We start from the raw sequence: 16,865 nt of genomic DNA, 5'->3' as shown, positions 1-16,865 counted from the left end.
TTCTGTGGCATGTGTAAAACTCAGTGTTTATTTATTTATTTATGTAAACTGCCAACACCATTTGAATTCAATATACACATAAATAATTTGATAGATACAACTGATAATAGAGATATAAATACTACCATACAGCCATCACTGTACTTGTGACATTTGGGATAACTCATTCTGGGTGTCTAAATCTAATTTAAATTCTTTCCCAGTTTTAACCACAGCTTCAAATCAGATGAACTTAAACCAAGGTGTATGACTCCATGCTACACTGGTAATTCACACTAACTAGGAAATAAATTTTCATTGATTAAGTTGAATTGTTCATACAGAATGCCGGCTTCAGCTTTTTGCCCCTACGAAATAGCTTAGAAAATATATACTGCATGTGTTTATTATAGCTATAGTTGCTATGAACATCTATAACTCTCCAACAATTTCTTTGATTTATGTTCAAAAACATACAGGGCATGAAATGATGCCTGCAACCTTACATTTCCCTCAAGAACATTGTGGGGAAAAGATATATTCCAAAACATCATGTTAGATTCCTTGTTATGTCTCCTTTTTAAAATAAATGTATGGTAATCAATTACACATGCTTCAAAGCAATTGCCACTAGATTCCCCCTAAGAAAAGCTGTTTGAGAGAAGTTCCATTTTTTCCCCTCATGTTTGGGTTCTAATATGAGTCTGTACCCAAATATATATTTGGGTGACTTTCTTTTTATATATACACACACACACACACACACACACACACACACACACACACACACACATATATATAGTTGAGCTCTGTGTGTGTGTATACACACACACACACACACACGTATTCTATTGAACTATATATGTATATTTCAATATATTCTATTGAAAAATATGTATCAGTTTCTATGCAGATACACACACACACACACACACACACACACACACACACAGGCAAGCAAGACAGGCATACAACAGGTTTTCAGGAAAGGACCCTCTTCAAGGACCCAAAGTATACTTGAGGGGAAAGTGTTAAGTTTGATTCTCCTCTCTCTCATACTTCTGCCAATTAAGAGTAATTCGATTGACCTCACTCAAGTGACAGTGTTAAATGAGAGGAGAGTCAGGATAGATTCATTTAACCAAGATATGAATGTTTGTGTAAGAAAGTCACTTAAGTTTAATTTCCATTACAAAGTCTAAACAACAAGAGTGTTTTTCCCAATTTCTTTCTCTGTCCACAGAGTTTCACCATTAATTCTGGTGGATGAACACTTAGCCGTCATCAACAGCCAGTATAGGCCAGGGATCTCAAACATAAGGCCTACAGGCTGGATCCAGCCTGTTGACCTGTATCCTCCAGCCTGTGCCAGCCCTTGCCCTGTGAGCTACATGGGATACAAGATGTTCACAGCTGCATCTGTTGCTCTGGACCAACTCTCTGTGCTGCCTGAAGCACCAAGGCCAGCCTGCATGCCATGGGCAGCACGCATTCAGTGCCAGTCCCCAGGATCTGGCATGTGTGCAGCATGCGGGCTAGATCCAGCATTGCAAGCACTGCACAGGGGTAACAGTCCGTTCTGGCGTGCAAACCAGTCCAGCAACACTCATCCAGCCCATAGGAGCTCTGGGGCCCATACAAATTTGATACCCCTTCTGTAGGCAAATATGACCCTATACTAAAACTAGGGCCAGGGTCTGCAGAAGCAGGCCTCTGTTTCAAGCAAACGTGGTCCAATTTATCCTTGCAATCATATAAAACCCATGTTTTCAACATGCAAAAACAAACAAACAAACAAAAACCCAAACCTCCCAGGTTCAACTGGGTTGTGCTGGCTTATTTGAACTCAAATCTACATGAACTGAAAGCAAAGAAAAATATTTGTCTGAATCCCTTTTTCAGTCAAGCTACATTTTTTCACATAGGTCTAATAATGAAGTCTTCAAGAAGGGAGGGAGTTAACCGCTTGTATATGCCCATTGCCCATGCAGCCCCAGCTACGTAGCATCAACAGTTGCTCACCTATTTTCACAGTGGGAAATAGCAAGGTACTGGCAGTATAGGAATAATCAGGAGGAATCTAGGTCAAATCAGAGGAAGACTGCTATGTCCCTTTGATGAAATTCACATGCAAACACAATACCAATGTAAAAACAAAGAACTTATTTGTAATGGTTATATCTTCTAAGCCCCCTAAATAAAGGTGAAAACATAAAACTGCTTTGTTTGAGCAAAAGGCACAATTCCTTTGGTTTGATTTTTGAAAAGGCATTTAAAATCAATATAAAACCGCAATATTAGGAAATTTTATAATCATTATTTCAAACAGGCAGACTTGAAAGGTTCTCTTGTTCATGGGGAAATCTTCAGTTAGTTTTTCTAGTACCAGTGGTTCAATCGAAAGATTCACCAACTGCCCCCTGGAGAAAACAGAAGATCTGCATTTAAATGGAGATACAGTATTTCCAAATGCACAGTACCTGGAAGGCAGATACTGTCAAGGTTTCTTAGTGAGTGGATCTCAAATTGTATTAGGTACATTTCAGTGCTGTAACTATCCCCATTTCATACGACTGGGGCTATTTCCATATCATTTTGCTGTGTGCATACTTCGTAATATTTGTCCTGATAAGTTAAAATTAAACCCTGATCCACCACAAAACCCAGACAAACTAACAAGTGACGACTACTTTATATATAATGTTCTGATATGCACAATGAAGACTAAATTGCATGGCTAGAAATGTTAAATAATTGAAAAGTAGGATGACTTAATAGAGTAGTAAGCTTAGTTTACAATGCAGCCAATTTAGAGTCATAAAAACACTGTGTAAAATTTTTATCTTGTGGTTGACCATTCCATATCTTATTTATTATTCAAAAGTATTTCAACAGCATTTTTCTTCATTAATGTAGCTTCTGGTGTTTAAGTCCAAGTCTCTAAATTTGTATTATTCTCCAAATGTTATTTTAAAACAGAATGACTAAAATTCAGCAAATCAAGGCATAAATGTTACCTGTTATAGTATATTCATTTTTCAAATTTTACCTCAAACTGACTTAGCATGTTGTAAAATGTATTAATAAATCATGACACTTAAGTCAAATAAATCAAAGCCTATACACATGACATTAAGAAGACCCATGAATTGCTCCTGCCTAACGCATCAAACCGAACCAAACTATAATTTCATAAATATTTTTTCTACTGTACGCCAGCACAAAAATCTGCCTTTCTGGTAGACAAAAAAAAAATCATCATAACCTTCCAGAAAAGTTTACGTGAGTGTTGCTAAGGCATGTATGTTTATAGTGAAAAAAGACACTCGTGATCAACTTCAAACACACAGACATTAGTCTAGGCAGCCTCTTGCTGAAATTCTGGTTGCAATTGAAATGTCCCTGTAAACAAGGTTACCGAGAACAGACCGAGATATCCTTCTCAGCAACACCTTCACCAGGAACCCTTCAGCTGTCTACTTAGCTTGTTATACCTTATCTTGCAGCTCTGACATTCTAATGCTGATTCAAATTCAGGATTCAAAATGAAAGATGAAATATCTTTAAGATCACTTAATATTGAAATACTGTTGCAATAATAAGTGCTGCTAGGTTGGAGATATGGATATAGTGCTCTAGTGGTAACCTTTTAATTTCTGAAAAAAATAGCAGAATAAGTGTGGTATTGAACACTGTTAATGTAATTGATTTATTTGCTATGTTTCTGATACCGAACACGTTAAAAGCCATGTTTACCTTCCTCTACCCTTTGCATATTTGAAACTGAAAGTCCCCTTAAAGGAGAACTGTAAGAATCTAGTATACACACAAAAAGTGGTTACAATGATACTTTACACACAGGGAACAAGAATTTAATCACATAAATCAGTTCCTGATTCTAAGCCCTTGGGTATTTCCTATGGAACTGCAATACAATATTGAATGCCCATGCTTACAATTGAATGCGTGTGGTTGGGGGGGGGGGGGGGGCGGTCTTCACATTTAAACTTAGCGTTACGTACTTTAGAGTGAAATCTGAGAAACAACTGCGCATCAAATAAGTTTGATACTTCATATTTAAGTTGGAAGGGCAAAACTGAGGGAGGAAGGGGAAGAAAAACAGAGGATGTCAAATCTTGTTTTCCTACTAACTTCCTGCTATATCTCATGCACCTCCCTTACAGAACGACCAAGCTGTTCTATGTTCTACCTCTGCACTGGCTTTTATTTAAAGAGAATTCAAATTTCCCTCTCTTACACAGCTGGTGGTACTGTCTCTCTCTTTTTTTTTTTGTTCAAGTCCTCTTAACATCAAAATCACAGAGCTTGGGTAAAAATATCACAATGAGAGGAATAAAGCCCCTCAAATTCTAACCTCACCCCCCTCTAGTTTCCTTGCATCTGAATTCTCATCTTTTTTATTTGCCACTCTCATCCTTTGCTCATTTCCTAATTCAGTCCTCCTGCCAGATTTTTGGCGCTGCAATAAACCACTCCGCTAGACCAACTAATCAGAGAGTTTCCCCTGCAACAGTTCAAAATATATCCTCAGACCACTTGCTCCTGTGAATGTTCAGGGCAAAAATAAATAAATAAATAAAAAATCCTGGCAGGCAGGTCATATTTTAGATGTGAACATGAGATCACTTTTCAAAAAAAAACACCCTAATGCTTAGAGCCAGGAGGGTGGGCCATCAAGATGTGATCCACATGCGCTGCCTTCGTGAAGGAGGGTGTTTATACCCGAAAGCTTACAAAAAAACAATTTTCCCAACTATTTAGTTGGTCTAATAAAAGAGATCACAGCTGCCTAAGGAACCTTGTCTGGTCTGCATGCACTTTCCACACTTCCCCTCATCCTCCCTCATTGTGCTTGCAAATGCCTGCTTTGTGGGTAAGGTCTAAGTCCACGTCCACTGATTCCAGCACTACCACACAAACAGAGAAAACGTGCTTTCCCAGCCTCATGTGGCAAATTCACAACCTCAGGGAAGCAAGGAGGCTAGAGGGAATGAAAAGACATGAGAAGAACAATCCCCCTCCCCAACGCCGGCATGCAAGGTTTCCACCAGGCCTGTTTGGCTCTTGTGAATCACTCTCAGAAATGTTTAAGGAAGGAGGAAGAGGGTGGAGAGGAAGACGGGGGAAGCGTCTTTCTTCCTCTCCCTCCCTGTGGGTCTGTCCCTCTCTCCCTGACTCTGTGCAGCATTTAGGGGAAGCAGTGCCATGGGGGCTTCTCCTGGCACCCTAGGGACCCAAAAAGCAGCCAGCGAGGAAGCCTGAATGAACTTCTGAGCTCCCTGGAAGAGCAGGGGGAGCTGAGGGAGGCAGAGCGCCAGCCGGGGCAGCAGCTACACAGGGATCAGTGCCTTCCAGCCAAGTTCCCTTTCCGCTTTTGCAGCCACCCCAGGACCCCGTCCCTAACTCCGCAAAGCCTGGCACTTTCACAGTGCTCTTGATCCTTGGCAAAGGAAGGGGGGAGGGAAGGGGGGGGAGCAGGATAAAACCTACTGGGGTTTGGATCCCTCAGCAGAAATAAAAATAGCACCAAAATATTAAAAAAAAAAAAAACAAAAAAACGAAACCAACCCCCCCAAAAAAACTGGCCGAGAGCTCCAGCTGGGCAGCTGACCTTGCGGGGTGATTAGGTGCTGAAGTCTGAGGAGTCTGAGTCTCCGGATTATTTTTAGGGACTGACCCTCAGCAAGTGTAATGGGGCAGGGGCTGAAGGTGGGAGCAGGAGGAGGAGGAAGTGGGGGGGTAGTCAGAGAGCTCCTCTCGGCTCCCGGCAAAAAAAAAAAAAAAAAAAACCCACAAAAAAAACCCTGCCCCAGATGCGGGGGGCCTGCAGACGTGCCCGGGGCCGGGGGGAGGGCAGGAGGCTCGGGCTCGCGTTACCTGGTCCGGGCAGAACCGCAGGCAGGTTAATCAGGTGAGTCGTCGGGGATTTGCAAGAAGCCGAAGCCGGTTTCTTGGCTAGGAAAGTCTACAACACCATGCAGGGACATTGCAAAATCTTTACGCACGCCTCCTCTAACCGGGCTCCCGCGACCTCCGCCGGAGAGGGGGGTGCCGGCTCGGCCGAGCCCGCCCGGCAGCCGCCCCGCGCCCCCCGCCGCGCTGCCCCGCGCCGGCCCGGGCCCCGCCGTCGGCCGCACCCCCCCTGCGCCGCGCCGCACCCCCCCCGCCCGGCCAGGCAGCGGCGGGGCCGCCGAGCAGCGCCCGGCCTCCCTGCTGCCTTGGTAGAGTCGGTCCGCACTCCGGCTGACCCAGGACGTCACTCTGCCTGTCTGTTTTCTCAATGATAACTTGGCAGGAGAAGGGGGAAGCTGCCAGGTTGGGGCTGGTGGTTGGGGTTTTTTGTTGTTGTTTCTTTCTTTCTTTCCCCGGGCTCATGCTACATGGTACGTGCACGTCTCTGGGCATGCCTCGCGTGTGGCTCCGCAGCGATGCAGGCGCACATGTGTGTGCCTCTGCCCGCTTGCAGGGGGGGGACTGCGCTCTCCGAGTGCTGTGCTGCCTTCGCGGGGATGGAGTCGCTGTGTGTGCTGCTGCCGCCGCCGCTCCTGCTGCTGGAGGAGGAGGAGGAATCAGGCATGCGTTCATCTTTTTGTCTTTCATTTTACCTTCAGGGTGACATTCAGGGCCGTGGTCATCGGCAAGCCCCACCTGGGGAAATCAAGGGGGCACCGGCGGTGGGGTAGGGGGGAGCAGGTGCCTCCTGCAAGAAGCGGCCGCGTCGCCCACCGCCACAAAAAAAGACAACGAGCCATTTTCTCCGCTGAAGGGGAAGAGCGGCAGAAATGCCAGATGAATGCATTTGTCTCTAGGATGCAGGCAGCGCCTAGGCCTAGCTCAGAAGGCGCTTTCTGCCCCTTAGAAATTTGCTTTCAAGCCCATTAGGAGGGAGGGGGGGAGCTCTGAGTGCATCCATGTGGGCCTGCGTTTAGTTCAGGGAGCGCTAGCATTCCTCCTAGGGTGAACGCCGCAGAGCTGAAAGAGAAACAGAGCTGGCATTTTGAACGTGGAGGAAGCTCTTCATACAGAAAGCAAAAAAGAAAATCCAAAACAGCCTTGACCAAAGATTACCACCAATTAATCTGGTACCGCGACCAGCTGCAAGGCTTCCGAAAAAAAAAAAAAAAAGATTTGAGTTCTGAAAAGCTTCGTGCGTGTGTTCATTAATAAATGCTGTTTGCATAAATCCAGTGAGGGCCCAATGGGGCGCCTCTCCCTTTGGAAGTTGAAGGCCCAGATCCTGTGAATGCATGTGCGGCCTCGCTCAACTCATGGGACTTCTTGCATGTGCATCAGTGTTTGCAGGACTAGGCCTGATTTTGCAAACTCAACCATAATTTGGGTTTTCGAATGGAATGGCATGCGCACCCCGGCGCCTGACATGCCAAAAAATCGATGGTTATGTTAGTAAGAAAATGCCTGCTTGTAGAAGTCTGGAATTAAGAAGTTGAGTTGAACAGAAATGCAGCTCTGCTGTGTGGCACTTCCTTGTGCCTTTCATTACCTTTTCCTATAGCAGGTCATATAATAGGTAAAGCCTATGCTTTTAACCAGGAAAAAGATTCATAAATGATGCGGGTGTGTTAATGTGGCCAATATCTAGCTATTGCAATTTTACTTTTTTGCATGTCCTGACTTTGTTATTTTATCTATGTGTCCTTAACACGAGCATTAACGGGTTTTTTTATGTAATTTCCCAGGTTTTTATATGAAATGGGAGGAAAAAAAAGAACATTGCCTGTGTTTTAATAATGTTTTTAGCATTTAACTGGTGTACATTAAATTTTGCTATTCTTGTCTTATTGAGGAGAGATTCTTACTTTTCCTGAAAGAGTTTTCTGCAAGGGTGGGTTAATAGGGCAACAGAATGTTGTTTTTCATTGTGATACCTGTATCTTTCAGGGTGGACACCCTATTTTTTTTTTTTTTTAAATGGTGAAAACCCAATATTTTCAGAATATAGACAGAAAGCAATATAAAATATGAGACATCCATAGGCTTTTTTTAAATGCCCAAGTTTATTTTCTAGTTTCTGATAGGAAAGCCAATTTTGCCTGAATTTTTTAAAAACATATTTTGCTGTGTATTCAAGCAAGATGTTTCCAGTCTCCTTCAGGTAAAGTGCCTTGGAGCAAAAGAATGGATTGCTTGAAAAGATTGAGAAGGATTTTGAAATATAATATACAGGCTGATTCCTGACTCTTTTAATTTTAAACAAGACATTTTTTTTGTGGAAAGTTTTTTAAAAGTCAGAGGTATACTGTGGCTCCCCCAGGGGTAAGTGACTGTTGCTCAGCACCTCTCAGGAACTGAATCTGAGCAGATTTTGAATGTGGGGCCTGTTGTACACAAATTAATTTTTAAAGTAAGTATCTTCAGAAGAAACCCATCTGTGTAATATCATGAAAGCAAATGAGTAGGCTAGCATCTCCCAAAACAACACTGAAGAAACTGGTCAGCCTTCGCAAGCCAGGCATTGCGTATAGGCCCAGGTTCAGCCTGGGTGAAATCTCTGGAGTTTTGCCCATTTTCAGCATAGTTAACTTTGGCCTATAGAGTCATTCAGCTGTTTACTCTCTTTTCAGAGCAGCCTCGCTTACTTTTGCAAGCATTTTAAAATCCACTACATCTTCCCCAGTGTGAATAAAATAAGTTATAATCGGCCATTTTTCATGTAGGCCAGTCCTGCTGTATTTCGTATACCAAATGTTGGGTATGTCTACATGGGAGATGAAAGTTTGAATAGGCATACCTGCCCTAGCTTTAATCTAACTAGCACAGTAACAAGAGGAGTGAAAATGTGGAGACATGGATTTCAGGACAGGCTATAAAAGCCCACCAAAGACCCTGGACATTTATATAGGTTGCAAACCGATTCTAAAGCCTGCTGATATTTTTATTGCTATTAATATTCATGCTACCAGGATTAACAGTAGCGGAGGTACAGGTACCTGTGCTGCAGTTGCATCTTCATTTGCTGGAGATCTTTATGTACCTACGAAAGTTACTCTGGAATAAAGTTGTATGTGAATTTAAAACAAAATTAATCTGGAATGGCCCTCTGTGGATACTCTTATTCTGGAATAAGACAGCCTTTTTTCTAGTTAATCTTAAACCATATTGAAAAGGAGTAAGAGTATCCATGCATGGAATTAGTCAGGCACATTTACTTTGGTAAATTTACTCTAGAAACTGTTCCTGCAAAAACTATGCCAAAGACAAGTCCTTCAGTGACAGGTAGTCCAGCATATGGAAAAAAGTCAGGGGACTTGTTTGGAGTCAGTTGATAGTGTAAAGGTAATTTAGATGAAACTTTGATTTATTTTCCATTTCTTTGCACGTTATTTCAGTATCTTAAACTTGAGAGTATTTTGTGTACTTGTGTATTTATGAATAAATAAATAGCTGTGTATTTATGAACAATTTCACAATAAATCTCTGTGTAACTTACAAAAGAAAACAAACATGGTTTATATTTATAGCCTATTCTTACTCTTGGTGAAGTCAGTGCGAGTTTTTTCATTGCATTTCTTGGGAGGCAGCATTGGGCTCCTAACTGTAAGAATTTTCAGTACGTTATTAGAAACAAAAGGAGGGGAAAAAACATTATGTCTTTTTGAAAACTCAGGATCCATTTGTATTTATACAATGCTCCATTTAAAGTAGCAGTGTCTAACTGAAGCACCCATTAAAAGTCAATAATATTACCTTAATGAGGAATTTCTAATAGACTTGCACAAAATGGTTTTCAGAATTAATAGGGCTTTTAGAAAGCACCTTATGAATAGGGATCCAATTCTGGTTTGTCTTACTGTGGTTTAGTCAAGAGAAACTCCATACAGAAGCCCATGCAATAATGCCAGCATAAAATGCATGCGAGTTGAATCAGAATCAGGTACATGTAGCGTAATTGGCTTATAGGAACAGTACAAAAATTAAAATGAGCTTCCAACCAAAAAAATATTATACAGTAATTTAATGGTAAGCAGAAAACTTTTCAAAAGTCATTGTAAATTGTTTCATGCCACAAAACTCCCCTGTGAAGAGGCTGGCTTCTTGCCAGAAAGTAACAAGTCTCTAAATCTAGAACCATATTTGTGAAAGAGGGAGAGAGAAAAAATGTAGAAAGAGAAAAAAGAAACAGCGCATCACAGAAAATAAATGAGCTGTACGCTACAATACATTGACCCTTTAAACAGGCACAAAAAAAGCCAATAGGAGTTATGAAGGGGTCAGGACATGAGCAAAAGAGAGTGAAATTACCCAGGGTAGAAAAAACCAGAGCAAATCTCTCAAAATCATTTCGTTAGCCTCTGCACTTGGACTTCTTGGATAGCTGTAGGTCATTGTTTTCACTGGGAAAGAAAAGTGTGTTCTTGAGTTAGATAATTGCCTTATCTTCCCTAGGATTTTAGTTTGAGTTAATTCATGCAAGTTAAGAACACATTTTTCCCCCTACTGAAGATACAGGCTTTATAGAGCGGTTAAAAACTATTCCCACGCTGAAAAGAGTTTCAGATCAGCTTTAGTGCCAAGGGCTGTAATAGGACAAGGCCAGAGGGTTGCCAGAGATCCATATACAGATCAAGTGGTTCCAGTACCCCCACACGAGAGATAATGAGGGTCTGCAAATACTACTTCCTTCTGTAAGTGTGAGCTGAGGCATAACTGGTACATTCTGCATTCTGGGCAGGAGTCCCCTTGTCAGCCTCACCAGGCCCCACTTCCAGTAGGACATGCCACTGCTTGGGGGAAGGTGTTGATGATTCTGGTTCTGAGAGGTAATTTAAAACCCCGAATTCTGGTGAAAAACCAGCTGTAGGGCCAAGCAAGAGGGTTAAACCCTTGTCTGCTGGTCATGCTGACACTTCCCCCAACAGCAGCTACAGCGATATCTCCCATGGAGAGGCAGAGGATGGAAGGGGCTGACAACAAGGGGACTCCTGCATCCATTCCCCATGGTAAGAGCCTGGAGCCTACTCCTAGTTACACTACTAGCTGTGACTAATGGTAATGATAAGGTCCTGCATTACACCCCTGGCCCTAGCTTGATGGAGGAGCGTTTGAATTTCACTTACTCATACCTCTTTCATATAGAACCTGATTTCGTAGACTGTATGGAAGAAAATCACACTGTAAAATGAAAGAGAGAGCCAAAGAAGAATCAGAGCGTTGCTGTTAAGTACTGTATTTACTCAAATACAAACAAGGGTTTTTTCCCCAATCAGCATAGGAGGAAAAGTCCTCTGTCTTACATTCACATACAAGGAAATCTCATTAAATACATTGTCTAGCATTAAATTGCTGCCAAAAGCAGCAAGTGTTTAGTCATGGAAACTAACTATGAAGTTGACGAAATGCAGCCAATGCTAAGCATGATTATAAAACATCTGGCCCATATTGGGCATACATTCACCTACCACAGGAATAGGTTAATGCGGCCCATCTGCATAAAGTATATGGCACGTGCAACCCCTCTCAGTGCTGACTCTTTTGTTTCCAAGTCACGGTGAGCCACTACACTGAAGAAATTTCATCTTTCTCTGCACTCCCACCACCAAGCCGTGCCTTTCTTTCTAATTTCCAGTGATTCCTGTTTCTTCATCAGCCTTAAATGTCTGGCAAACATCACCGAACTGGACCCCAAACAACTCACCCAGAATCCCTCTGTCACCCCCTCTCTTAGCCTGTGGCATATGTTACTGTGGGCCTGCCCTCCATGAGGTAGAGCTGGACCAAGTTGCCCTGTGCCTCATCTGCATATAAATTTTTGGAGCATCCCAGGACTTGTAACAAGAACATCCAGTTGTAGTCATGAGTGGGGGGCTAATTAGGATATGTATCCTAATGTCGGGGGGGCATAATCTGGAGTACACACAATACTGAGCAGTGCTGAGCTGTGGGGTCAAAACAGCTTGAAATGCTGTTGACTCTACTAGGGCCCAGGCCCAGGAATTATATGATAAATCATGAGCCTTTTGGTTTTAGACTAATGTCATGCATAGCTTGTATATATGAGTAGGTACAAAAGTACTACTTAAAAGTGTGTTTATGGAGTACCTGTGCTAAAATTTGCAGTAATTTCAGAATAGTTAATCCAGAATTGATGAATTTTACCTTAAGGCAAGGGGTACTACATGCAAATTACTACAGGTATGTTTATTTCAAGGTCAGTCTTTTCAAATTTGCCTCTCACTTCCATATGCTCAGGGAGAATAGGATCTGACAGTAAGGGTGGGGGGGAAGGGGCTTCAGGAAGAAGAGGCTGGTGGGGGGCAAAGGACAAGGGGGGCACCTGACCCCCCCCCCCAGATTTATTTTCCTGCTGTAGCAGTGGGTGGAGGACAAATTCAATGCAAACCTGTAATAATTAAATTATATACCTGGAAATTTATAACATTTATACATTTTTGATAGAATCTAATTATTGGGGGTGGGGATCATCTTATATTCAGGGCTGTCTTATATTTGAGCAAATATGGTAGTTTAGGTGTTAACTGCAGGCCTCATCCTGCTGTTTGGACTCAGGCAAGAATTAACATTGAAGATAATGGGGCTCCTGACCACCGTGTGAGCAGCCCTGGTATGAAATCATATAATGATATGAAACCTTGCAAACATTGGGGTAAGATCCTTGTATACTGAACCTTGCATGCTTCAGGATGTCCTCAAAACTATATTTTCAAGCTCCACTCCCATTGAAGAACCCCGAAGAATTGGAGACACAACAAATGGGGTTTTCATGGCTGGAATTAACATCAGGAAATCACTGAAGAAAATAAACAGTTGACTCAATGGAAACCCCACAAAAAGAAACCCCAGTGCACACTCAATGCAGTAAAATGAAGGATCTGTCAGAGTGGGCTGGTGATGTTGTTACCTAACATTTGTCTTAACAAACCACTGACTCATTTTCTTTCTGTACCAACAAGGTGAAATATGCATTAAACATTAATACTAAACACTATATTCTTCTTCTTCTGAAGCATAAGCATCTTTAATGGGAGTTTACACATGGGCATTGAAAGAAATCCCTGAGTCACGCAAATTTACATTGGTTTAATTCTGCAGGGAAGAAGACGCATGTGTTACTAATGCCCATGCTATGTAAACATGACCGAATCAGAAACAACGGGCTCATACTTCATCATACCATGCAAACATACCACATTTTAGACATGCAGCTTCTAACCTGCTTTAATTCAATGTGCAATTCAAAAAAAAAACTTGGTGGGGAAACTGTACATTACAAATCAGAATTTGAGGTGTGGGGCCCACATAAATACTGGATCTAAGCATCCTTAGAAATGTCAGGTTCATATTTAAATCCCACAGTTTGGTCCTCTCTCTCATATACTCTAGCCTGGTATTCAGAGAGCTGGATAACCCAGTGATTTGGTAAGAAGATTAGAATCTGCTCAGCAGGGTAACAATGCAAGTTGCCAAACTGCCATCAGGAGATAATAATACAACATAAATGTAATGGTCTGAGTCGTATTCATAATAGGCAAAATCTACTGTCCCAATTGGCACTAACTGGCATACTTCCTGATCCGCTTGGCAGATAGACTGCCATCCAAGTGGGTACTAAGATGGAGCTGCTTCTGGAGATGTTTTTCTTCTCTTCTGATTTCTAGTGGTGTCAACCTGGCATTATTCACAAACACTGCAATTCACTTACACAGGAAAATAGTCAATTACATTTGATGCTGCTAAGGGCGACAAATCGTAATTTTTAGACACTATCCTGAACACTAGTTCGATGCAACATTCCCCACCCTGCTTCCCTCATGCATACATCAGAAGATCAGTGTGCAATTCCATTTAAAGGGTGCATCTACATGAGCCGCTGACTGTGCTGCCAAATAATACTGTGCGTGTCACAGAACACAGAGTGCTAATATGCTACTGTGCAGTATTATTAGGCTACTGCACAGTAGCGTTGCTTAAAACATTTGCCAGCTCTACTGTGCAGTAACTCCAGTTACTGCACATGTATTTAGTACCTGCTTATACAAGTACTAAAATGCTCAGTAACCACTGTGCAGTAGCATCTTGTGTAGATGTGCCCAAAGAAATCAAAATCTCTGCTGAAACTGCTTGGTGTGCACGGAGCACCCAAATGTGAGCTTATTCTATAAATATGTGCAGAGGGTATAGGAGGCTTCATCAACTCCTGCCCCTTTGAAACACATAGAGAGAGCACACTTTTCACTCCCCTTTGGGTGTAGACTGTAATTATAACAGGGCTTTGTGCACATTGTGCACATTGTCCATGCCTTGAATAAGGGTCTATCAAACTCCTGACCAGGCTATTTTGCATTATGAAACTATTAGCAAACACCATCTAAAATGTTAATGCACTATAAGCCCTGACATTTACCATGTTATAAATAGTATATCCAGCAAAATAGGCAATGGTTTTGGTACTTGCATGTATAGATATAACATAGCATTCCATGACCCTGAGTCATTTACATCTTAGATGAGTCAGTGCAAGCCCCTACAGGCTTCCCAGAACCTCCAAAGCAGATCTCAGTGGTAGCTGATACAGAAAATGGGTTTGGCTAGGCAGAGCCATACTGTGGCTAAGGCTACCAGAACATGCAGTAGTGTCACTGAAAGGGAAGCAACTGAGGCAGCAGCCTTGGTCACCACCTTTATGTGTGTGTGGGGGGGAGGGAGGGGTGCCAAAATAGCTGTTAGAGCAACAGCAGCTGGCTTGTGCTATTGTGATCAGCACAACAGCAGCTGGCACTGCCCCAGGTGTAGAGCAGTTCAGCTACACCTCTGAGATTGTGTGCTGATTCAACATGCCTTCCAAGGAACCTCCATGATGGCACTTCCATGGATGCCTAGGCTGCAAAATAAAATGCTATCATGTCCTATAAGAGGTTTGTAGCATAAACCAAGAGTTGTCTAACTGGCAGCCCCTGGGCTGCATGCAGCTCCTGAGGGTCTAACCTGTGGCTTCCAGGCTTCTGATCAAGGGGCCGCTCCCCCTATCATTCTCCTGCTGCTAGCATGAATTACTTTGAGCTCCCTCTCCCACCTCCAGATTCTGCTTACTGCTTACAGGGGGCAGGGCAGTATGCCACAGCCCGTGGGGCCAAGGGAGCTCCCAGTGGGAGGTCTGGAGGGACCCAGAGACCCCATGTGGTGAGGGATGCCAGTATGGTGCAATGCTGTATGGGGGAAGCACCAACCATACAGTGCACCCCACAACTGCTGAGAAGCTAGACAGCCTTGGCATAAGCAGTTTAAACATTCTACATAACGCATGTGTGGCAAAAAGAAGTCATAAGCAGCAAGTTCTCTCTAACAAATACAATGTTCAATTGCTAGATTCAATAAAGGACTTATGTGCTCATGGGTGACTAGTGCCACTTTAGTTGGGGGCGGGGGGGTCCCCCCACAGCCAATCCCGCCAATCAGGGAGGCAACCCCCGTGGCCAATTGTGAGATGGCCAATTGCTGTGACCAATCGCTGCAACCGCTTCCGGGAGTGCAACGGTGCTTGACTCCCCAGCCAGTGCTTGCAAGAGGGACACTGATGCTCCCGCCTGCCCGTCGCCTAAGCGGTGAGTGCGGCCAGTCAGGGGGTGCACATGTACCCCCTATGCATCGCCACTGTATGTGCCTAACCTTTAGGGCCTTGCTCCCCAGAGTAGAATCCCGAGCCTTTTTTCAAGCTGAAGGTTCCATATGCAGGACCTGGGGAAAGCTACATGCTTCATGCACGCACACTAAGCAAAGAGCTGCCTAGAAATAGCCAATAGCAAGCTCTAAGAAGAGTCCTTTCTGAATCTTAGGACCCTAGTTCCCCAATGCAGAAAATCGTCTCCTCCATCCATTTAGGATCCAAAGCTTGGAATCCTCCCCAGAGACAGGGACCAAAAATATCACTCTTTCAGAAGGTTCATATTTTCTTTTAGAGGTTGGTTGGAAGAGGCAGAGATCAGTGTCTCTCTGTAATCACAGAATCACAGGACCTTGAGGATCGTTTAGTCCAGAGTTTCTCATCCTATAGGTCGCAATGCAAAAGTGGGTCTCAAGAATATATGAAAGGGTTGTGAACAAACTTGAAAAAGGGATTCTTCTTTAAAGGAGAAAAACATAGGAAACCATGAGTTTCCCTTTGCAGGCTGGCAGAATTCCCAAAGCAGGCACAGGGCTGCTGCCTGGCCAGACTACCATGGGCAGAAGCCACCTCCATTGCCCAGCAGTCAGGACCTAGCATAGGAGAGCAGAGCAGGGCAGCAAGACTCATTATTGCTGTTGCCGGGACCCCCATGCCAACTGCACTACCAGCAGCATGAGAAGTAACAGATGCCCAGCGGGGGGATTGGACATGCTGCCCTCACATTTTCCCACTACCAGCCACTTGTATGCCAGGCTGTGGCTCTACCCTACCACCATTGGCTGGCCGCTACTGCAGCTCCCCTCAGGCCGTGGCTCTAACCTGGAAGCGAGGTGGGGTGGCGGGCAGCACAGGCAGCCTGAGAGGAGTGCCAGTGGCTGGGCGATGGCAGCAGGGTAGAGCCACAGCCCGATGCCCAAATGGCTGACATGGTGAGGGCAGTGCAGGCCTCACCCCCGTCTATTACTCTTTGCGCTGCTGGCAATGTGGCTGTTGCGGGGGTCTCAGCAGTGGCAGCGGCAGCAACAAGTTTTGCCACCTGGGGCAGGAGGCAGTGGATTGGGAGTGTCACCAGCAGGGCCGGGGGCTATAGATTAGGAGTGAAAGGCACCGACAGGCCCAGGGGGCTGCTTTCTTCTTAAACTATTTACTGGGTCAGGACTGGCCATTGATGTTTATAAATGGGTCCTGGTACAAAAAAGCTTGAGAAAGACTGACCTAGTTCAAC

General features: G+C 43.7%; 1 protein-coding gene across 4 annotated transcripts in view; it reads right to left on the bottom strand.

Annotated features, from left to right (window-relative positions):
* The window catches only part of ESRRG (estrogen related receptor gamma), a 518,556-nt gene that overhangs the window by 486,339 nt on the left and 15,352 nt on the right, over positions 1-16,865 (bottom strand). For 2 of the 4 annotated variants that reach the window (XM_059717757.1, XM_059717756.1), the window contains exon 1: positions 5,878-6,072. The exons of the other annotated variants lie outside the window; for them this stretch is intronic. The gene's annotated coding sequence lies outside the window, so the exon portion shown is untranslated. Of the gene's footprint in view, positions 1-5,877; positions 6,073-16,865 lie in introns of those variants that run through there. 4 annotated transcript variants of the gene reach the window in all.

Source organism: Alligator mississippiensis, chromosome 1 (assembly GCF_030867095.1).
Source record: "Alligator mississippiensis isolate rAllMis1 chromosome 1, rAllMis1, whole genome shotgun sequence".
Taxonomy (NCBI): Eukaryota; Metazoa; Chordata; order Crocodylia; family Alligatoridae; genus Alligator; species Alligator mississippiensis.
This window is presented reverse-complemented; position numbering and strand designations above follow the sequence as displayed.